We start from the raw sequence: 24,444 nt of genomic DNA, 5'->3' as shown, positions 1-24,444 counted from the left end.
GAGCAGGTTCCTTGTGCACAGTATGAGGGGGGGGGGGGGGGGGGGGGGGGGGAGGTTACACCGATCTCCTCTTGAGGAAAATGACACACAAGAACACCATACAAAGCTCTATTTTATCGTTGGAAAAGGTCCAAAAATACATGGTTTGAAAGGGACCGCCTTTTCCGACAAAACCGCTTCTGAAGTGCGGCAAGTATAAGAAGATAGCCTCGAGAAGTGATGCCAGGCGCGCTACAAGAATCCACGACAACAGAGCGGTGGTCCAAAAATTCCCAGCATGAAAATCTATCGCCAGAATAGTTACAGAAAATATTAATATGACTATCAGAAACCATTACTGAGTGAATGAAAACCCGCCTTTGATGTTGTATGAGCGACGAAAACGCGCACTCACGCACACACACGCGCGCACACACACACACTCACGCACACACACGCGCGCGCACACACACACACACACACACACACACACACACACACACACACACACACACACACACACACACACACACACACACACACACGCACGCACACACACACACACACACACACACACACACACACACACACACACACACACACACACACACACACACACACACACACACACACACACACACACACACACACACACACACACACACACACACACACACACACACACACACACACACACACACACACACACACACACACACACACACACACAGACTTAATGGCCTCCAGCGGGATCTGAACTCGTGGCAGTCTCTCTCCTTGCCTATTTGAAATGCCTGCCTCTCATCTGCGCTTTCTAACCGTCGTCTTTACCAACTTCCACGTCGCGCGGGAATCGCGATACAGCACGAACACAAGAGGACACTCTCATTAGCACAGCCAAAGTTCCAGCGCGTGTGCAGTTTAAAACGTACTTTTGACGGCACTTTATGAAACTTTTGACTCAACTGTGCATCTCATTTGGGACCAAAAATATGGAAAATACTTAAGCTGCGCTTTTAAGGGTATGTAGCGACAGCGCTAGTGGCTCCCGCGTAATGCCTTTTGCTCCTAGTTTAGTTACTGCAGCAGCCTCCATTTTATTATATCACACATACTGATCTGCGGACAGTCGCAAGCTATCATAGATATCACATGGAAGACCATGCGACATAAACATAAAGCTGCGTTTTAACCTAGCCGTACGAGTGCGCTTGAGTGACCAAGGGTCTGACAAGAACTCAGATCCAGGAACCGGCTCAGGTCGGTTCGATTCCCATTCTCACTATCCAGTCCCAAAGCAGCTAGCTGCCAGAGTTGGTAAATCTTGCCAACTCAGCCACTTCGTGTGGTCTCGTGAAGTCACGCAGCTCGCCGACAAATCAATCCCCGGCCATGACGCTGCAGCTTGTTATAGCTGCCAGAATTCTCGTGATTTTCCACCACAAACCCGACAACGTCGGAATTTCTCGATAAAAGGAGCATTTAACACTGCCGCATTGAACAGGAGAACAGGAGAAGCAGCCTTCCTCCCTGCGTGTTAAACTGCCAGTACAGTGTACTGCCAACCTCTTGTGCTGCGAAAATATGAGAGGCAGCTGCGCAAAGGGACACGTATGTCTGGCGCGCCCGCTAGTTTGCTTGACCGCGCAAAGAGAGCGCCACGAGTGAATGCGCTCGCGAAACTTTAACCCACTTGTTAACACGTTTTGCTCCGCTCGATTGCACTGACCGCGCGTTTTATTATTATTATATTTTTACTATTCTATGGCTACGACCAAATGAGAGGTTTTCGTTACTAAGAGCCAAACCGTAAGGCTGACTGAACTGAAATTGCAAATAGACGATCAGGCTTGCTGTGCTAAAATTTTGAAAGCGTGAAAGGATGCGAAAGGTGTTGTAAAGTTAAAATGGTCGCTAAATGAAACGAAAACGGCGGTCACGCTGAAACGCCGAAGCTTTTCACCAGCTGGGCTGCAGATTTTGTTCCCTGATTAGATTCGCTCAATCAAACTCGGGCGTCGACCACCACAAAGCGAGCCACAACTTGTTTCGCACAGAAACGAAGAGCGTGAGGCCGCCACGCACCCGTTTTACGCAAGCAAGAACATCTCGAGAACACGCACGGGGCTCAGCCAAAAGAAGGCAGACCAAACACAGATCCCTCTTCTTCTTGTGCCTTCTCTCCCTCATTTCTTTCCCTCTCTTCCAAAACCGCACACCGCGGCGCCGTTGTCCGCGCACAAACGGCGCTGCTGTCCAAACACGTGCGCCACCCCTGTCCCGTATATTTCGCACGCCCACTGTTTAGATTGGCCGTGTATTTCTTTTGTCTGTACGCCGCTGGCGTGTGCGCCTGCAGACACCACTGGATCGAGACCGGCCGCCCCACGCGTTCGGCCAGGGCGCGCTGTTCCGAGAGGAATTTACTGACCACGCCGAGGCCGCTCGTTCTATTTGGCTTCTCGGATGGGGTTTGCTTTTGCCAGCCTGCCGGTCTGGCCGCTTGCTTTTGCCCGCGCGAAACGCGAAAAGAGAAAGAGAAGCCGCGGTTTCCAGCAACTGGTCTGTCAGGCGATTCTCCAACGCCAGAGGCTGAGGCCCGGGTTTGCGAAGTCGTTGGCCCCCTCCTCTCTCTCCCTTCTGATGTGGAGGAAAGGTGCTCTGCGGGGGCTACGCAAATAAATGCGCGCGTTCGCCGTTGGCACCAGTGGAACCGAGCAGCATGTCGGATACGGGCGTTTTAGAGCACGAATACAAAACAGTGGCTTTGTGGACGAAGTCTACTCTCCGCCTCCTTCCGTTACCCTCATCGTAGCGTTATTTTTTTATTATTTTTACTGTGCATCAGGACGGTGTCGGTTGTGCTCAAATGACTGGGGCGCTACCGAGGCTTGTTTTATGCATACGCATACCAAAGAAAGCACAAAGCGCGTCTTCGCTGAAGTAAGGCATGTAAATCAACGATGGCGGGTTAGTGGCAATAACGAAATCGAAGCCGTGTCGTCCATCGTCTTTTATTTGTTGTTTACAATGTAATCGTCCGAAATGCTTCCACGAGAACGTCCTCTGACGTACAAAGTCAAATGAACGGCATAGCGAATAATTCGTTGCAATGCAAAGAAGCAACTCATGACACGCAGCGCACCCCTGTGGAAACGAAATGCTCGCGCTTACAGCGTCCAGGCAAACCGTACCCTAAAGCGCTAACCGCATGAGGCGACAATTCGCGGCGGCATGCCGCGTGACGCCGTCGCGCGACGGGTTCAGGGCCTCCAAAGCATTGCCGCTCGTCGCCGTCGCTCGGTTTCTGGGTTTTTAGAAAATTTCGCGTGTCGCCCGGAAGCAGCTCGCGAGGCAGCCAATCGCAGAGGGCTTTAGGGTGCTCAACTTCCGTTCTGGCTTTCTTTTTCTTTTTATTGCGTGTAAAGTTAGTTTTCCTAGTCCGGTTTGGGCGAAGAACCTGGTGCCTTCACGCGCTCACTTCGTCTGATCCGTGTATATATATGAGTGCATCGAGATAATTCAGTAAAAGCTTGGATGGGTAATAAAAGAAAGAAAAAGGTTAGCGTGGCTTGATATTGTTAATTTCCGAAAGGAGCAGGAGAAAGTCGCTGCTTGCAATGCAAGTCGGCATCGCAGTGTATAGTAACGCACCGCTGCGCTGTGACCCTTCAAAATACGATGCGTTACAAGAAATTTCATCAGTGTTTTATCGTACTTCATGCTGTTTAGTGTTAAAAATGGGATATAGCGTGACTGCATTCCCCTTGACCGAATGACGAGGCGGCGGTAACAGAGCAACGCTGAAAACGCGCCTCTGTCGCTGAGCGCCGTCGCTCCGTGCGGTATGCACCAGCGACAACGATAGGCGTTGGCGGCGGCGTCGCGCGACGGATCGCTAGGATGCGGTTACCGCTTAAAGGCTGGAGAGGTTGCACTCGTGAAAGATTATCCGAAGCATTCCCTCTAAACTCCACAACACTAGGCCTTGAAAAAGGCATCCATCGTTGGTAAGTTTCCACGACTTGCGTTTTAAGCGAAGCCATAAACGGCCTATTGTTATGTTTGGGAAGCGGCTAAACTTTTGCCATGAAAAACTCGTAACCGTTAAAAGATATCGCCTTTCTTGACCCTTTAGCATACGCAGTCCAGGAGAAAACTTAAGCGCAACATGGTGCAGGTGCAACAATAAACGGTGCATTTTCCGGCTACTCCAGCAGCTAGATGAGAGTAGCAAAGAAAAATACTCACAAATTAAACAGCTTCGAGTAGCAAGAATAAGTACATGCACATGCAAGGTTGCTTAAAGATCCTAAAGCGCGCACCGCCCACCCAACAGAAAGCAAGCCAAGTTGCTGAGCTACGAAGAGCGCGCAGAAGATGCCTGAGCCCAGCAGGAGAAATTCATTTTATCTTAAGCCCGCACACCCAAAAATGATCCATATATTCTAAAGCAATAAAACCGTTATGCCAAACGGATCGCACACGAATTTGAGGGGCAGTATATATACATCCATTTACACTGCCTGCGAAAGATTAAATCCTGCTTACAAGCTCCACTTTGATAGGGTTGCAGTATCCTGTTCATCATGTTAAATTAGACAAAAATGTTCTCTCACTAGGCGACTCGACGGAAATGCACGCGAAGGTGTCGATGCGGTCTGCTTAGATTCTTATTTACTGGCACAGAGACATTTCTGGTGTTTTAATTGATTTTTTCTTTCTTTTTGCTTTCCTCGGGTCACTAGGAGAGATCTTCTCATGGTGTACTCATACCTGTCGTTTCAGCTTGTAAAGCTGACACACCAGGACCCGTATTCCGAGTTTGCGTCGTTATCGAAAGTGTCGCTATCTCCTCGACCTCGAGTAATCTGACTGGTCGAAGCACCGGAACATGATGTTGTCACCTCTTCCGGTTTCGAAGTGGCAACCGCCGGTTCCGGTGTTTCAACCAATCAGTTTACTCGAGGTCACGTGAGATAGCGACACTTCGATAACGACGCAAACTCGAAATAAGGACCCAGCTTTTTTTTTTTTCTCCCATGTCATCGTGACACATAGCCGGAAACTGAGGTGCTGCCATCCGAAATTAGACGTGCTTCTGTCAGAGTACTTTCGTACGGTTCTGGATCCGTTCTGCAGTAGACTACTCGCGGTGCTGCAACGCTGTATCCTACTCACGCATTATATTTGCACGCGACAAATACCATCCGTAACAATATTGAGTAAAGATCACCCGACACAGACATAAAGCCTCGCGTAACCAAACTATGATAAAGCGCCACTGTGGCCTAGTAGCATGCATGGTAAAATTACGTTTGAAAATGAATTCAACTGCGCTACTAATTACTTTCCTAAACATCGTGCGCATGCAATTAAATTACATTACTAATTACTGCTTCCAAAAAGGAATGACATCACATTGCAATTACTTCCAAAGAGCACAACAATTACTCTTAAATTACTTCGAAGTTTCATGCATAGAAAAAACTGAATAGATTAAGCGAAACTGCAGCATTTCCTCAGGTGACTCTTCCCTTTCCCTCTCCCCTCCCTATCTCAACGCCAACGACCCACACTTTAAGCCCTCTAAAGCCCTAGTCCTCGAAAATCGAATAAAAGACAATGTGCGCGCTGTACGCCATGAACAGAGAGCTCATAACCGCGTGCACAGCAACATCCGCGCGCGGCGAACACCGTCGAACAACTCGCGGGCTAGATGGGAGCAGATGGCGCGGAGGCGCGTCGAAGGAGCCGGCCAACTAACTGTACACGCCGCACATAACGGCGGGCAGGGTGAGAGCATGCTGCCACACAACCATGCGTCAGAAGACGCTGTAAACTGGCGGACACGAAAAAGGGGGTGCCGGCTTAAAGCGGCGATGCAGGGGAAAGGAAGCAGTTCGATACCAAACGGGTCGAAGTCTGGGCGAAACGCGAGCAGACCGCATCACCAACTCGAGATTTGCTGACACGCAGACACGATGGACAGCGGATGTGAAAACACGACTTCTGCGCGTCACAGGAATCACAAAGCAAACAGCGCTCAATGTCGGACTTCTATCTACCCATCTGTTTTACTCTTGTTTCGTTGTTTTCTTTTTCTTTAATGGCTCCAGGAAGTCGATAGGCTGAGAGGTTCTCTTCGTTAACGTTGTCATATTTCTTTCTTTGTTACACTCAGCGAGAGCGCAGCCCGTAGACGAAAAGCGCAGCCGACCACGCGAGCAAACTAAAGCAGCGTTTTCTTTTCTTCTTTTTTTTTTTTTTTCTTATGGTCACACTTGCGGAGAGAGAGCTCGGCACGGTTTGCGCATGCAAGCGCTTTTTCAGCGCCGCCAGGCAACCATGGCCAGGGAGCGAAGGCACGCGCTGCCCCTGCACGCTGCACAGCTGTCACCTCGGTCGGCGCATCCTGTGCTCCGCGAGCAGAGAAGCAGGAAATTGCACAGAGCTGGCTCCAACTGACGCTGTTGAACAGCCCGGTTTCCACAAACGACCTTCAGTGTTTCGCGCAAATTCGGAGACTTCTAAAGGAAACCAGTTCACAACTTGCACGGCAGTTCATCGACACGTGCACGGAAGGCATGTATTTGACCCCTTCATCCTGCGGTCTAGGCAGTCGTTTCGTTTGAGATGTCACAATAACCCTTTTCACACCCTCTCTGTACAGAAAACTGCCTTGGACCGGTCCCGAAAAAACATTTTTGGCTACGTGCTTTTGTGGACGGGCGATACCTATATCAAAAAAAAAAAAAAAAAAGTGTTCTTTTTTCTTTTTTTTTTAACCATAACGGCTGATAAGTAAGGCAGTGTGTGAAAATTGAACAGTTACAACTGAATACCACACAATAAATACACAAAAGAGCAGAGCTAATCATATCTTTCTGCAACGGGTGAACCCGAGACCTTGGGAAGTCTTCGTTCTTGTCCTGATTGCAACTTTGGCATCGAGTCAGAAACACCTCATAGGTGTTTCGCGAGGGACTTGGGTATCAGCTCGTCCTTCAGCGCCCGAAACATTTCGATCAGTTGAGACCTCAAGTGCGCCTAAAAGCAGTAAAGCACTCAACACCTATAGTGGCGAATGATGCAGGCTTCAACGTCCTCCCACTGCACACATTTACGTTTGCTGTTATGCTTCCTCTTTCTTAATCTATTCGTGCGGGTTCGGCATGCTGCGAGCACGGTATATTAATATGCACGAAGACAGTCAAAGAAACGCGCGCTGACAATGAGGGAAGACGGTTCGCTCGAACGATGCCCTCGCCGCCAAAGGTCGGCCGCATACCTCGCAGGTTCGTTAGTTGAGAGTGCGTCGGGGCGTGTGCGCCGTCCGGGCATCAGCCGTGTACCATTAAAACAGCTGCCTGGCACGCGCCGCTGCGGAGCTCATGACAGGGCCTGTATATATACGCAGAGCAATTTCGCTCAGTTCCCGCAAAAACCAAACAAAACAAAAAAGCGGGAAAATCCTCCCGCACCGAGAAAACGCACAAAAAGAGATATCAACACGAAGCAATAACAAGTCATACTGCGTCTCCTCTAAGTGCTCTACAGCATGACAGCTGGTAGACGCAAGAATAGAAAAAAGAAAAGAAAAGAAAGGAAGAAAATCGGCAAGTTTAGCGAGAGGCGGAAGCAGGGATCGTCGGGAAACTGAGCGCCCAAGTAGAAACGCGCAACGCCGCATAATTCATGAACGTAACGACACAGTTTCCTGTACTTCATGTTAATATATCTGCTATAGTTAATTAGGCAACATGTAATGGCATAATCAATATCGCTCTGCTCTCCAGCTGCGCGAGTTCCTGAGCGGCGCCCTTCTATCGGTGGAGAAGCGGTGACACATAAGGCCTGCGCACGGCTTCATCGAATTTCCTGGTCTCAAGGTGCAGGGCGAACATTGCTGCCGCCAAGCGTGCAGCCGCGTTGATGCATGCGAAAATCTAGGAGGCAGGCCGCCGGCCATTTATATAACGCTGGCTCCCGTCCAAAAAGCGTAGACGTGCCCCGGACCACGGTCGATGAAGCGAAGGAGCTTCGCTCAATTTGCCCAGGGTGACTCGCAGCCAAGGCAGGTGGGCGGAGAGCCCGCACGCGGCACACAGATGTATACCGCTCTGCATAGTATTACGGCACCCATACCTGTACCCCAAGGCTGGTATACCGGCACAACGCCGATAGTAGCCCTTCCCGCTCATTCCAGCTTTGTTTCCAGCGTCAGTGCTATGTTTGGTGCTTTTTTTTTTTTCTTTTTGCGTCTAGTTTCAACGCCTTGGCCGGCACACGTATAAATGGCTGACCCCGTTTCATGAAGGAGGAGCGATTAGTTCAACAATATTATCTCCCAGGCGTGTCGCCAACCCCTTAATTTTTACCCGCGACTCTATCTAAAATGTGGGAGAATGCTTTGACTACCTCCCCTTATGTATGAAAAAAAAAAAAAAAAAAGAGAGAAAAAAGAACAGGCATACGCCATGCGGCGTCAAAATGATTGATGACCTGATGGGCCGGCCAGCGTCTTCCGTGGTATAGGGGCACGTTAAAAGCCAAGTTTGGCACCTCACGATTGGATTGATGGATAGCCGGGAACTAGCTTCACTAACCTAAGGTAGCGCTCTGAAACACTACGGAATATGTGGAATAATGATATCTTGTACACTACATATGACGCTGGCTGCCTGCCATCGTCAGCGATCCATTAGTTCGAATGGATGTTAGCTGAAAAGCGTCGTAAATAATAGGCGGCGTGAAATAAAATGAGCCAATCCAGTGACAAAAGTAAATTCAGCTTGGCATCTGACAATGGCCGTATGCATAGTAAAGTTTGTGTGTACACGAATACAAACTTTCCCTGATAATTTTTTTTTCTTTTTCTTTTTTTGTATTGTGTTCGAAATACGCCTTCCAGAAAGGCATTAAGGTTCACTGTAGTCATTCATAGAGCGAGAAAAAAAAATTCAACGGTTCAACAAAAGTCCCTCTCGCTCGTCTCTCGATTCGCTCACTGTTGCATAGTCACAACGCAGCACACCTTGCGTGCGCGCACGTGTGACCGCCTCCTACAGTGATGGATCAAGCTGCATAATTCATTTCGCATCTCTACTGCGCACGCATCGTGAAGCCATTCGGGGAACACTCTCGCTTTCTTTTTGCTTCCCCATACACATCAAAGGGGCGCGGTCTCTCGTCAGCCATCCCGAACGAGTGAAGGGCTCCTGCGGAGAAGTCACCTGGACGCTCACGTGCGTCCAAATGCCCATCTTATTCCGAGAACCGACCAAAAGCTACAAGCTCGCGCCCCTTCTCCTTCTCGGCGCGTGTGAGCCCATGGGAATAACTCTTCATCATTCCTCTCTCCCGCCTTATCCTCCCTGAAGCCGCATTTGGTCGAGTCTAGTGAAGACCGGGACGGGTGTTACCTAGAATGGGGGCCAAACAGCCCACTGCGGGGTCCTGTATGGCCGCAGCAAATGGCTCCCCAGGGGTCAGCGCGTATGCTCGCCGTCAGCATCTGATACGTTTCCTTTCGCGGCGTCAACGCAGCGGGAGTCGTTTTGCTAGCCGATGAAAGCGCACGTGCGCCAAACGTTTTGGCCCCGGCGGCCAAGATCGGTGAGCAGAGTCGTCGTACCAAGGGCGGCGGCGGCATGGGGCCGACACAGACGCAAGACTCCCACCCGGAGCCGACAATGAAATTCGCAGCTGCGCGCGCCCGCCGGCTCACGCCGTTCGCTCGCGTGCATTGGCAGCTGGTACAACACGCGCGGCGCGTGCGCTTGCGTCGGTCGCACAACGTAGCGAGCGCGGTCACGAGACGCCGCACGGGGACCATCTGCGTCGATCGAACGTCCCAAACGCGAGGTCGACCGTCTATAGGTGAGAGCGAGAAGACAGTGATTTACGCTCGCGGCTGCGAGATAACCTGACTGAACTGGGCCGTGCCCGCCGTAAATCTCGCGAAAGAGAGGTGCCTATCTCTTTCTCTGCTCACCGGAGCTTCCAGGTGCCAGCAAACGAATGTAAAGCGAGCTTTCTGCAACGCAGACTCAAATTAGCTATTCAAGTGAGGCGGAAAAAAAAAAATTAATTTGTTGTTGAACCTACCCGATCATTCTGAGGACGCTGAAGTCACGCTCAAAGCAGCTTTGAAACATATAGGCAGGAAAAATAGTGGCATCCACAGAGCACCTTTTCGTATTTATTCATTCTAGTGCGCATTCGTTGTATACACATTCCTCGTGCTGCCTGTAAGCGCGATGAAGCAATCTTTCCATTGGGCTGCCACATCATTAGGCATCCGAATCTCTGTGTCATTTATGTCTCCAATATTTTTGTGTTCCCAGCGATGTTGGATACAAGCCCGCGCTTGCGTGACTAGGTGATAATTCTACCTGCGCTTTTTTTCTTTTTTTTTTTTTCAATCCGCTTTCTAAGCAAAGCAAAGGCGCATCCACCTCAGAAGTGAAAGAAGCATTTGTGCAAAAAAGAAGAAAGAGTGAAGGCCACTAAGTAGCATATTCCCTACATAGAAAGTATTAATAAAGTTGAAAGTTGGCGCTTGTCTTGTGTGTATACTCTGTCTTCGTCTCTTTCTGCCGCGCCGTTCGTGTCAAACATGTCCGACCAACTCGCTCAAACTTTCACGCTTCTACATAGAAAGCCCCGCTTCGACCAAGCCGTGCGAATATGCCTGCGTGACCTATGAGCACAGCATGCCTGACTAGGCATCCAACAACCCTGAAATGTTGATTTCTATTCCACCCATCTCAAATGAGCATTAACTCCAGTTGGCAGCTCCTGCCAGCGTTGTGATATCACGTGGTCCTGTCACATGGCATAACACATCGATGAATCAGTGCTAGGCCACTGCCTGCCAACTATCACTTTTCAGGGTCATGCACGTGATTCTTCTCCCATAACGCCGAACCTCCGACGCCGACAATGGCGGCGTTTAACACAATAGCTAAAAAAAAAATTAAAAAAAAATGACAGGCACAACTCAGATTTTGCAACGCGTATTAAATATAGAAAGTTCCGGCTGTGATGTACGTGTCTTGCATTTCCTGTTCGGACAGTGCGGTGAGACAGCGCCCCACGAGACGGTGAAAAACACCAGGACACGCTTGCATCAACACGTCGGCAAGCCTGCTTTCCGCCCGCGAGACTTCCCATTTCTCGCTGATAGCGGCGAAATTTTAACCAACTGCGCGCCGCGCCTGCCGGGTATTTGCCAAAGATGAGCAAGCGCAGCCTGTGTAGTGGTTCACATAACAGCTGCAACGAGCCTTCTGTCCACTCTCAGATTTAAAAGCATCGCAAAGAAAATATATATTTTCTTATTAATCCGTCTAGCCCAAGTACAGACGCCAAGGGAAAATGTGTGGGTGAAGGCGGAAGCACCGGTAGCCTTCCCCACTGGGAAATTTACCATAGGAAAACCAGCTGAAACGCATTTCTCGTGGAAAATGGGGGGGGGGGGGGGGAGGGGAGAGAAAAAGCCGTTTCAAAAAGACCCCCCCCCCCCCCCTTCATTTCTTTTTCTGCCCCTTCCAATAGTGACCCATGAATCCGCCGCTGGCAGAAGAAATGAAAACATCTATACGAGAAGCCTGTGAGAAGCGCGGTGCGCACTTCGATAAATTCGCTGCATGAAGATATTTTATAACGCATTACAAATATAGTTACCGCATCTTTCAATCTGTCCACGCGGAACTTTCGCGGTAACCTTGAAAAAGTACTGTCCCTGACATAATCAAGCACTCATTTCCACTCCTTATTTTTTCAATGTAGCCAGAGCCTGATCTTGGGAGAAAAAGTCGCGAGTTCGACCGAGAGAAAATGGGCCTCACAGAGCGGAGCGAAGTTGAGTATATATAGTAAATAGGTATTTCGCTCGCTGTTACACGCTTCAGCAAGCCTACAGTCAATTTACTAATAGTTTTTCGATCACTACTAACACCAAAAAGAAAACGCAGTGCCAATTACACTTTCGCCAATGCCACTCGAAACGAAGTACACCACGAGTAGAAAGTATGGTTCCCCTCATCAACTTCTGAATTTATTTTGGTTGGTTGCTTTATAGGATTTAACGTCCCAAAGCGTCTCAGGTTATGAGAGACGCCGTAGTGGAGGGCTCCGGAAATATCGACCTCCTGAGCTTCAATAGTCTGGATCAGGTTTCGGCTCAATCGAAAAGCGGCCGCCGTGGCCGGGATTCGATCCGGTATCCTTGGGCACAGTAGTCGAGCGCCCTAACCACTGCGCCACCTCAGTGGGGCTGAATTTATTTTGAACTAAAAAAGCTGTTTAAGTACCTTAAGGCACCACAACGTGGCTTCCGAGTAAGAATTCAGCAGGAACTTGAATTTCTCTCTGTGGGGACCTGACGTTGACCCCTGACGTTGACCCCTGACGTTGACCCCTGACGTTGACCCCTGACGTTGACCCCTGACGTTGACCTGACGTTGACCTGACGTTGACCTGCCGACACTACAGTTTCCCGGTGGGTGGTCCCCTCACTTTCATCGACATGGCATCGAGAGCAACTGAGCTGCGCCGACAAAGCGCCGCAAGCGACCAAGAAACCGAGGGAGAGGGGGCCAAGCCGACACCACCCCGCCGACGGGTCCCTTCCCGGGAAGCGCCGAAACCCGACACCTTGAGCCCGAATCCGGGCCGCCAGACGCGGCGACAGTTATATCGCTGCCGCGTGGCCCCTCTTTGGAGCAACCGAGTGTACTCTCATGAAGAGACGTCGTTCAGAGCGCGCATGTTTCGCGCGAATCGCAAATGCACGCATGCGCAGATTGCAGCGCTTTTGCTTGCACCAGACGCGAGGCAGCCTTGCGGCAGCCCTGATCTGGACGGATGGATCGAATCAACTTTATATGACGACCGCAGTAGCAAAGAAGACTTCGACACAGTGCGGTGGCTAATTTTTTGCTGCCGCCTTCCGAACAATTTCCTCCTCTTTTGTTTTTGTTTTTATCTCTGAAACGCAGTCCTCGTGACAGGGGAACGCGTGCGCTCGCTACTTTCATCCGTGTTAGAAGAAACTATTCGAAAAAGTAGAATTACTTCTCTTGACATGCGCGTTGAAATGCCGGATCGAAAGCGGTGAGGAATTATTGTTTCTGCCCATACCAGTCATTCTCCGGCGCAAGATCGTGTCTTGGGCTGGGACTTGTAAGCCAACAGCTATCAGCACCTTTTCTAGTCGAATTGTCAAAAGAAGCTTCTGAGAAGTCTGCCTGGACTCCCCAAGACTAGCCTGAGAGGAGAAGGATAGGCAATGAATTGGAGCTCACCGCCGGCATTACATGAGCCGGCGAACTGGCAAGCCAACTTTCTCCCTCCACTATAAATGGGTGTGCCACTGTCACTTCACGAGGATTATTGTGAACAGTTGGCCGAGAAAGGCAGGAACAGCATAACACTTTCAACGACCACGGGTCGACGCTACGTTCGCTGAATTCCCTGTCATGATCGTTGCAAGCATATGTGACTGGGTCTAAAGACGCGGGATTTTAGAACACTGTAGGCTGTCCGTGTATAGGTAACCACGGCAACGGATGGCACAAGAAGGGTGACTGCTGAAGCGGCATACGTTCACTGTTTTCGCGTTTTCCTCCTTCTTCTCGGCGACCTTTTACATCGGCGGCGTCAGCGGGGCACGCCCCCAACGGGCTCAATGAATGCGCGGCCGAATATCAGCCGGGACCAGCCGGAACCTCCATGCGCGCACGCGTCTCCCCGCGCTATTTTACATACGAGCGGGCGTTGCATTTCCGGCGGCGCGCGTGGAGCACGCAGCCTGAGACGCCAATTACGAACGATGCTGCCGAACCCAGGGACGCTTCTTCTTGTTCCTTGTCCTGCCCACCGATGTGTTTCCAGTGCTCACAACATCACTACGTAACCCGCTTACACGCTGTTTTGGGCGCGCCTACTAGAGCTTGCCCCCCTCTATCTCTACCGCCCTCCTTATTTTCAGCGTTGTTTTGTTTAGTCGGCGTGCACCGCCACATGGAGCCAGCTCGTTCTCCGTGGCAGCTTCTCCGCAGTGCAGTCCACGGTAGACAAATGGGCGGCGAGACACGCGGAAGATTGCGTCGTCGGAGGCCGGTTTTACCGCTGCGTGGGCACACCCCTTTAACTGAATTCAAGGCCGTGATCGCACGTGGCCGCAGATAGGAAGAGGGTTTTGTTTACATGATTCCCGCCGGTTGTTTACTTGGTTCTTTTTTTTTTCCTTCCACGTGCACGGCTGTACACCAGGTGCATTTAGCCTCGCGACCGCCTTTATCTCGCGACCTAACGCGGCTCAGTTTACGTTTCGGATGACTCTAAACCGGTGCCCCGCCAGTTTGCCGGCAGTTTGGTAACCGAGGTGTGGGCGGCACGCCCCAGAACGAGAAGCCTGACTTGCCAAGAAAGCTTCAGCGAGCAGAAATGACACACGGAAGACAGAAGCAATAACCGTGCCCATGCCCTCTCTCTATATAATATATATTCATTGGAGAAGTATGCGGTTTTTTTTCTTTGGTTCTTTTAAAGTGAGAAACTGAGGGTGGAGCAACTACAGGCGCTCTTCGTGCCTATTCTACAAACTGGGCTTTTTTTCTTTTTTTTTTTTCCTTTTCAGGTGTGCTTGATGTGCACTGATACGCCTTTTTCTAGCCACTCGTCAGGATTACGCTTATTGCCTATAGGACTCGACGCTGTAAAAAATGTCCCCCATACGTTCGCTGGTTCGTCACCACTGTCTTCAGTCTTCACAACGACTCAGTCCGAAGCGAGCAACACGAGGTGAGCTCCGCGTTCTCTGGGAAAACGAAGCAGTAACTAGCGTGTAAACGCCGCGAGAGGCTCGTGGAGATCAACGACACAGCGCGGCATTGTTCCGCTAACGAACTCCGAGGCCTAGCCTCCCCTCTGCCCTCGCTGCGGCCACAGAGAAGGGGACCTGCAGGTGACAAAGACGGCGCAACAGCATCGGCGACGCGACGTACATAACGGAGGAGTGAAGTCGCCAGGGGAGGCGGCGGTGGCGGCTACGCCACAGCAGAACATGGCGGGAACAATGAATCACCACTAAGCGCCGCCGCCCGCTATGGGAGAGGGTGAGGGATAAGGGGCATTAGTTCTTCGAAACGGGTCCCTTGCTATTTTGGTTCTGTTCCCGCGGGCCTGTGCCAAAGTCCGCCCAAGCGGCCGACGTCACACCATGTGTAGTACGGTGTCAAATACAATCTTCCCTACAAGTGTCCAATGAGCGAAATAAAAAACGAAGAGAACTGCTACCAAAACTATCCCGCTGAAATTGCCCCAGCTTACAAACAAAGCTGCTGGCAATCACCCAACTTGCGGAACCTTCTTCGATGGATAAATGTCACTGGCGGCTCTTCAACCTCAGCAATGAACATATCTCACGAATGGTACGTACACTTAACTGAGTGGCGCGCTATCGGCCCCTTGGAGATCTGTTTCGGGAGATAAATGAGCCCCATATTTTCATGTGTTCCTTTTACCTTGTTTTTTTATTTTAAAGAAGCCAGACCTGGATCTTCCCCAGGTTCATCCTCGCTTATCCGTTCGAGTGTCAGTCAACACCGATAAAGTGTCGAAACAAACCCTTGTGCAAGCCATCGCTTTGCTTGCGCGATGTGCAACGCTCCACTGAAGGTCACAACACAAACTACCGTGATCATGCGGGCAAGCTCTTCCACGACGCGCGAAGCCAAGAGTGACCCCCAGCTTCAGCGCTTCTTCCTCCTCTATCCCCTTCTCTATTCTATAGTATTGTCATGAGCGTTGTCAATGCGGGTCCCGCACTTCGGAACGCCGCCGCAACTTGAAAAGGCTGCTCCGAAAGGACTTTGCTGCTTTTGTGTTCGCTCACTTCGCTCAGGCTCGTGCAGCGCGCAACCAGGCCAAGCCACGCAATAAGGTCCCCGTAGAAATACTGTACAACAATCAAGAGCACGGCGTTAACAATTTAGACATCAGGAGACTAGTCAATGATAAATCGGCCGACCGAAAAGCGTCATTTTAAAACGAGAGATGTGATGCAACGAGCAATGCGTGCTAGTTAAGACGTTCTTTGAACAATGCATGTCTTTTTGTTCCGAACACATTGAAGTGTGCAAGCCAATATGGAAGAGGTGTCCAGAGGTGCTATCGGAACACGGAAGTCATGAAAAAAGGAAATTTGCTTGTTAGCTGAAGTAGCGGCCAGGCGTTGATGGGTAGGCTATCCAAGCCGTGCAGGTTAGAGAGGACCCATCAGATTGCATCGGCATGCTTTAAGCGGCAATACTTTTAGCGTCTCCATGACTGTCTTACTCCGGCGTATTTCCATGGGCTAGCGCATCGTAGAGATGCCTTGCAAGCACAGGTTCAAGGGAAGAAGGCTGGGAAAGCACTGCACGCGTGCACAGCCTGATATCAACGCCTTGAAAGGCGAGGACAAAATTGAAAAAGCATACGTTCTACTGAGACAAATGGATGACAGCGGTAAAAACGCCACCAATGAAATAATTGCTGCATAAAAGTGGCGTAAAAATGCAATGCGGATCGCCTGATACACGATTTCAGAGCCCAAAACAACGCAATCGCCAGGTGATGGCCCTATGTACCGTACACGCAATGTTAATCAATAAGAAATGTCGAAAGTTGGACGAGTTGGTTAACGTTCATGATGGAAAATAGCGCGAAAAAGTACACGAATTGTCTTCCTTCCGTCCTTCATGTACTTTTTCGCGCTATTTTTCATCATAATAAATAAGAACCTTGTTATAAGGTCCGCCTTTATTTTTTTTCAGTCTCTTGTTCAGTGCCTTTTTTTTTTTTTTTTTAAATGTCAGCAAACAAGATGCCTTCGTTATAACCGTTTTTTTTTTTTTTTTAAATGTCAGCAAACAAGATGCCTTCGTTATAACCGTTTTTTTTTTTTTCCGTGAATAATAAAATAAACGTTTACTGGAACATAATACATTCCCGCGCGATATTCTCGGTCATACGAAAGTTTAGCAGTTCCTTAAACAAGCATGCAAAAACAAAAAAGATCAAGCGTCGCCACTAGGTTTAATTCAGCACGAACCAACCTCCTAAGTTCAATGCTTTGTTATAGAGATAAAAGCGACACGTAGAGCGGTGTTTGGGGAGGGCTCTGTCTGTGCATAGGCGTCGTACGCAGCCCTTGACTCTTGGAAGGTCGAACCTCCAACCAGCATGCACTCGCCACACTTCAATCTGCGCAGGAAACGTACGGCGGCGGACTATTGCAATTTTTGTCCGACGTATATCCACCCATCTCACGGACTGCTAGAGATAAAAAGACTTCGATGGAGGTCGCAATGAACGGTGGGCGGGTTTGAAAAAAAAAAAAACAAAAGGCGACAAGAAATGAAGCATCTCAGCTCAGGAATTTGACAAATCTGAAAGGCGAGTTGAGCTCGCCAAAACAAAAATTTTACACGAACACGACATGCACCCACATGTTTCCGCCGGACGTCGAAAAGACACAAGTGGCTTCCCGGAGAATAACTGTGCATTTTCAGTACAACGACAACACCGTTTTACGTTCTTTGCAGAAAAAAAAAAAAAAAACAAAAAAACAATAAGAAAGAAAGTACGGCAATGATAGATACCCATGTAGTGCCGCTTTGTCGGGGCGGCCCATGTTGTGAGCCGCTAGAGATTTTGCGACGGGCACCTGATCCAATCAACGTCATCAGTTAAGTTTCGCGACCCACTTTGCGCGCCTCGGCGTGCTGCCTTTTATGTATGCACCCCGGTTTAATTTATTTGTGGAACAATTTCCCGTTCGTAAATGGAGTGGCCGATATTGCTGTCGTGGCACCTCGTTTGAAAGCCAGACATCGTTCTATAGGTTTTATTTTTTTTTATTTTTTTGCTGGATACGTTTCCTCAGATACCAAGGTCGAGATCAAACAGCGCATACTATGACAGATGGTCATAATTATAAATACGTCGAGTCTAGTACAAAGCTATCGCATTGTGGCTCGCCAGTCATGCCTTTATACGGTTATACATATACCCTCAGAGCCGAAACTTATCTAAAGGTAAGCACCCCGAACACCTTGAACGCTTTTGAAATACTGCCACCGCAGGTAGGTCTGCATGTCGAATGCAAATAGGAGAAGCCGTTCACATTCCGCTTTCAGTTTTATATTCGTTGTTCCACAGGTGTTCGTTTTAATGTGCTTTTTTGTTTGTTTTTTCGGCCCACTTCGGAGCAAGGACGTCTGCGACACAACGAAGTGTTCGGTTCTGACACGAATCCTTGTGCGGAATGCGAAACAGCCGGCTTGATGAGCTGTCAGTGATAACGCTTAAAGGGCGCAAGCGGCCCATGACATCGCGCTACTCTCGATCAGCTGTCCCATCTTATCTGATAGGAATACGGCTCTTATACGAACGCCATCAAAAGGACGTTTTTTTTTTTTTTTTGTCTGATATTCGTTCCGTTAGAAAACAGGTAGAAGTGGATAACTATACATGAATGCTTCATTATCTGAGGCACAAATGATTTCATGGATGTTTCATTCTCGGCACTTACTAGCAGGAGCGTTGAGTAAATGGCACCACAAACTTTGTTGGAGCTTGCTACAAATTTAGGCATGCTTGCTCGGTGCAGAAGCTCCGACTACGACTGAAACAATGCCTTGCGTTCCAACATTTAACCTACCATCACGGTTGAGTGAATTTCCGCTCGCCCTACAACAGAATCGCGGATTATGACCGTTCGTGACAAAAAGCAATCAGGCGAAATGAAACACAAACGCGTATTCATATATCGATAGGTCATCTGCCCAGAAACGTGATTTGGGCTGCTTGTATACTGCAGCTCAAAACACGTAGGGAAATATTTTGTTACAGGTGCTCTTCGCGTTCCATTCCTATCTGACTATAGCATAGTCTGTGGCTGCACAGCCACGCTCATCAAATGTGTGCTGGACGCATAAATGCGCACAGTTCCGCTCCGGGTGTCATATCAGAAAAGCGTTCACGATCGCCAGGTGAAAGGGCCAACCGCTCACCTGTCTGCGTTGCTGCAAGGACTGTCCGTGGCAGGAGCAGCGGCAACCTGGCGACGGACTGCGCACTATGCTGATGGCCGTCTTGCGGCGCTTCTTGGATTTTCCCAGGCAGCCCCACATTTTGGTCACTGTTTACATGCGATGCGTCGAAATTCTAAACAAATAGGAACTTTTCTCGTAGAACGTAGTCGTTGGAGACACTGCGACGACTGCAGTAGCGGCATGCGAGACAACCTCACCGGCGTGTGGTCACCTCAGTCAGTGCATCCCTTTTCACGCCGGCCCGACGAGCATCGCGTTTAGAGTCGCCGATTGCAATAGACCTTCTCGACGCCCAGTCTTGATTACAAGGCGGTCGCTTTTTCGGTGCATCGGGACATCGTTTCCGCTTCCGCATCTGCTTGGTATCTCCACCGCGTTGACTATCTTAATGACTTGTGACTTCCAGGGTAGGCATCCTCCTTTCCAACACGATGTGACTGTCAGAATCAGGTGCAGAAAGGTCACGGGTTGCAGATGCTTCCAGTGGACGCCGCTTCTCGCTAGGAGCCTGTCGCAACTCGAAGCTTCTCGAAAAAAGAGAAAAGAAAACAATCCCAGCCTATCCTGCGCACCGCAGAGGCCCAGTCGACGACGACGCCTTGTAGATACTTGTACCACTTACGACCACCGACCAGCTTCGACGACGGAACGTCTCTTCGGAGGAGTATTCGAGTTGCGCCTCGCAGCCGGGCTACTTGCGCGCAGGGGACGATCGCTGGTAAGCAGTCGCAACGGCGCTGGCAAACGATTGCGGTGGTCGCTGCGCTCTGTCGACAAAGGCGACCTCGGGTACGGACTTCGCTTACAGAAGCACGTCGTCAGGCATCGAGGACGGTGCACCGGCCACTCGACAGCCTGATAGGAGGCGCAAGCCGATGTGCTCACCGGCGGCCGGCAATCATTCCGCACGCAGTACACTAATCGCAAATCGAGAGGGAGAGGGGGAGTGCGGAGGAAGGGAAAACTCGGAGTCGCGCACGGGGAGCGATGCGGGCGAGCGCAACGCGCTTTGCGATGGGCGGCTGGGGATGGTGAGATTTCGCCGACGAAGAGGCGGGGTACGCATGGATGACCTTTCACGCTTAAACGGGCAAACCGTTTCCGATATAGCACACGCCCCGCGTTGACCTGCCCTGCTGACGTACAAGAGTATGAGAAGCCACCAGCCAATACTTTGACGTAGGTGCTACTGCACGCCTTCAGCGAGCCCTGTCTACCGGCTTAAACTACCTCGGTGTTTTAGCAACGGCGTTCGTCGGCGAGCCAGATTTGACGACGTAGCCGAAAAGCGATGGCGCGCACGTACTTCAAGCGGAGATGCGGCGACGGCGGCAGCCCGCTCTAGACCAGCTGCGGGCCGCGTGCGCGATTCGGCCTCCTACACCAGGCACACACACTCACGCCCCCTCGCCTCGGATCCGCCTGTCTGCGTGGCGCGCCAAACGAGCGCTGACGGGAGACGCTGAGGGGAGCATTCGCCTTTCCCGCGTCCTGCTGCTGTCGATAGCGTTTGCTCAGCGCTTTACCGAGAATCGCACGCTCTGGGGGTTTGGGCTACAGCCTCTCCGAAAAGGCCCTTTCTCTTGCCAAGCGCAAAGTGTTGCAATGAGGGTGGCTTGTATTTTAGGTCCTGCTTTACGCTAGCAGCTTTTACTCGCCGTTTGTTCCAGATATGTTGAAGGACAACTAACCAGAATCCCGCAGTGCTCCGAAGATATTATTCTGAATTGAATTGAATATTGCCTGAATTGAATGACGAGTTATTTTGTAGTTATTGCTTGCCTTTCCGTAACAGACTGGCTCTTTTCTCGAGCTTTGACTCCTCCCCGCCAGAAAGGCGGAAATATATTTTCAGTTGCTTGGTGACCTTAGCTAAACGATCTCAGGTTCCCTCGTCCTCGGAATCCCCTCTTGGTGCCCAGGACTCGCAAAATTACAAAAAAAAAAAAAAAGCAACGACTCAGCTGCCTCCCCTCGCGACATTCGCAGGTCTATCTCGCAACAGCAAGCCTTTGCCGGATTACGAGACGCACAGCTGGCTCTTCAAATGTTTCCAAGAAACGGCGTAAGGCCGCATATTACGCCTAAAAAGAGAGAGTGAGAGACCAAACGTGAATACAAAATCCGCCGCGTCTCAAAAGACGCAGCGCGTTTCTGACACCCCGCACGACCGGTGACGAAGTGTCGCGCAAAGTGGCAGGCGACAACGCCACGTCGCATCGGCTGCCTCGCCCCCGACGTTTATTTTCGCTTTCTTCCCAGGAATGCGCTCCTACTGCTATTTGCAGTCGTCTCCCCGACTCTGTACGCGCTACCCTCCTGAGTGCGCATCTGTACCTCACGCACTGACTAGCTCGACCGACGAATCTTCCTTTTCTTTTTTTACTTACTTGCGCAATGCCTCCTGGTCTTTACAGCTCAGACGTACTCGTCTGATCTGCGTGCCGAAGAGGGGATGTAAACACAGAGAGAGGGAAGTAGACAGAGTTCCGCAGGCCTTCTCCAAACAAGCTTGTCCTAGATTTCGCTAATGTGCCCTCCACGTGACGCGGCTGCTGCTGCTGCTACCGCTAATGCTTTCCCAGCGTGGCGGTCAGAGGCAGCCGGCATCAACGAAGCGCACGAAAACAAACGGGCAAAAATAGTCTCCTGACTAAAGAAGCAGCCGTGCAACGTTAAATTCCGCTGCCCTGGAGCACGCGTATGCCTCAGAATCACTCACAAAGTTTGGCGTCTCGGATGTTTTAGCGGAACACAGTGGTTTTCCGCCTCGTCGAGGGCGAAACAATGGCATCACTTTTCAGCGCTTACGAGCGATCCTCGACAAAGAGTAATAATAAAAAGAAGGATGCGACAAGCGGAGGTACGCAATGACAGTTTTCTCAAGCGTAACGGCTGGAGCGACGCTAGCGATAGACAAAAGAGCGCGCGTTTTCAGCAAGACTAGCAATAATCGCGGCGACGTCCTTGAGACCGCGGTGACAGGCGCGTTCAAGTTCGCGGACGAGCTCGCGGCCACAATAAGGAAGCCGAGGGGACGGGAAAATCGGCCGCTCGCTCAACTAGGCGCGCGTTTCACTCCGGAATGAAAACAGTGCGCTCACGCACATCACGCGCGCTCGGAGGCCCACGGATGCAACGGTTATCCCATGCGAAAACAAATGCAGGATGCGAGGCCGGAGAGAAGAAATCCGGTCTCGGCGAGGGGCTGGCGTCTCCTTCTAAGGTACAGACATCCCGCGTTGCAGCCGGGCTTCAGCACCGACGACCACCGCTCAAACAAGCACCGCTGACAGCTTCGACGGGAGGCCAGGAGCACGCTAGAAGCCATGCGCCGAAAAACCACCGGTGAGGCTGGCCACGTGACGATCTCCGGATTCCTTGGAGGGACGAGGAGCCGACGTGGACTAGAAGAAGAAGAATGCTGCTAGCAGCGCGTGGCAAGCGTATTTTTGTATCGCAAAGCAGCACTAACGAGACGGCGGTGGCAACAAACAATCACGGTGGACCGGGGCGACGAAAAGCACTACGCACGAACGCTGCTGCCGGTGGTGCTCGGAGGCGAAAGCGAAACAGAAACAGAGCGCGAATTTCGCAGCAGCGCGTTCGGCGCGCGACTGCTGGCGGAGAACGAAACGGCGCTCACGCACGCGTCGGCCGCACTCGCGCCGGCGGCCGTGCGTGCAGGGGCGTGGCCTCCTCCACTGTGCGGCGCGCGCACGCGCGAACCGCTCGGAGGGAAAGGGCGCCCTACGAAGTGCACGCGAGTTTGGGCGTCTGCTGCTGCGACTACGTAGAAAAGATGGCGAGGATATGCCCAGAAATGAAAAGAGAGAGAGGAAGGTAACCCTGGTTGCCAGGCTAACGTGACTGAACTCTGCGCTCAGTCAGTGTTGACTGCGATGTCGAGAGAAACGTGTGTCAATCACAGAGCTTATCGCAGAGATTCTTGCCAATTGTAATTTATTTTACTGACTGGAAACGAGTTAAAACACATCTGTCGGCAAAGCTTGTTTCACACCTTCTTTGGATTTTCGTTTGATAAAAAAGAAGCCAAGTAAGATGACACCAGACCCAACGATATTCCAGTAAGTACTCCGTGAGGCTGTATTAATCAAGAGAGGTACTTTGCATGCTACGGCGTGAAAGAACCCGTAATAGATACTGCATAGTAATCAATACCTCGTGTTCGCATTATCTCGGTACTTCTCGCACTCGGTCTTCATAAAACTATAAAAACAGAGAGTGAATATAGCGACGACAGGTGCAGTTGTATAAGACTAAGGTTCGATCGGGTCGTATTCGCAGTTAAACTGATGTTGAAATGAATGTAATTATCATTACCTTGGCGACATCAAGCACGTGCTGATGATCAGAGGCCCACACGGGCACATCACTCTGGGCACCGTGATCTGACGAGAAATTAACGAGGCAGTGACACTCTGGCCAAGAATAAAGGAATGGGAGCGCTAAGGCTTCCGGCAGCAGTCAGACTGCGGTTACCACCCATGCACGCGCAGAGGACTTTACACATCCTCTCCATTCAGGTTCCTGCCGCCACGTAACAGGACAATAAAGCAGATGGCGACACAGAAAACAGCTTTCAAGGCCAGCGTGTCATAATGCAGGTGGCGGCAGTCCCAGGGACACAGCATGTGGCGAACAAAGCCGTCATCAGATAAATTAAAAAGAAAAATGAGCCAATCGTTTAACACATCGTCGCTCGTGCAAGCACATGACATCAAGTTTTGCGACGAGGCTCATAAAAAGAAAGAATAATAATAATAATCATTGAACGAGAAATTTGAGGAAAGGAGAGGAAAGGAAGCCGTGACATATCTCTCAAAACATTCAGAGCGGATCTTGTACGAAAGGCGAGGTAAATAGTCTAAGAAGCGGAATACCATGGAACCGAATGGCCATATACTTCAGGACGATAATACTGTTCGTGCAGAGGCGTATATCATCGGTTTCCGCGAAGCTATCCACACACCAAGGAACGAAAGCGCACATCCTGTTTAAACTGGAAAGCCAATGAGAGTCTGTAGAGCGAAGGCATGAATAATACCATTATGTTTTGACGTGTAGGAAAATATTGAAAAGGAAAGGAAAACAAAACTGGTGTCTTCATATACTAATATGCAGCACGCTATTGAGCTAGACTAACGCAACACAGCGGGAATGAAAGCGTTCGCAGCGGGAGACTGAGGAGTACCGCAATATATGTGACGAAGCTCGTACAAAGCCAATTAGTAAGCGATTAGTTTCCCTAACAGTTTTGGCATAATCTTTCTGCACACCTCTGAATACTGCAACGAAGGTCTCTCGCAGGTTTCAAACCAGCATATTGCAC

General features: G+C 50.3%; 1 protein-coding gene and 1 long non-coding RNA gene across 3 annotated transcripts in view; one reads left to right on the top strand and one right to left on the bottom strand.

Moving 5' to 3' along the window:
- The window catches only part of by (focal adhesion protein tensin), a 293,064-nt gene that overhangs the window by 73,001 nt on the left and 195,619 nt on the right, over positions 1 to 24,444 (bottom strand).
- Positions 22,966 to 24,444, top strand: part of LOC146198103 (uncharacterized) — a 59,806-nt gene continuing 58,327 nt past the window's right edge. For both annotated transcript variants that reach the window (XR_014704943.1, XR_014704942.1), the window contains exon 1: positions 22,966 to 23,179. This is a non-coding gene — a long non-coding RNA (uncharacterized LOC146198103). The remainder of the gene's footprint in view (positions 23,180 to 24,444) is intronic.

Source organism: Amblyomma maculatum, chromosome 2 (genome assembly GCF_055883805.1).
Source record: "Amblyomma maculatum isolate TAMU_Amacu chromosome 2, ASM5588380v1, whole genome shotgun sequence".
NCBI lineage: Eukaryota > Metazoa > Arthropoda > Arachnida > Ixodida > Ixodidae > Amblyomma > Amblyomma maculatum.
This window is presented reverse-complemented; position numbering and strand designations above follow the sequence as displayed.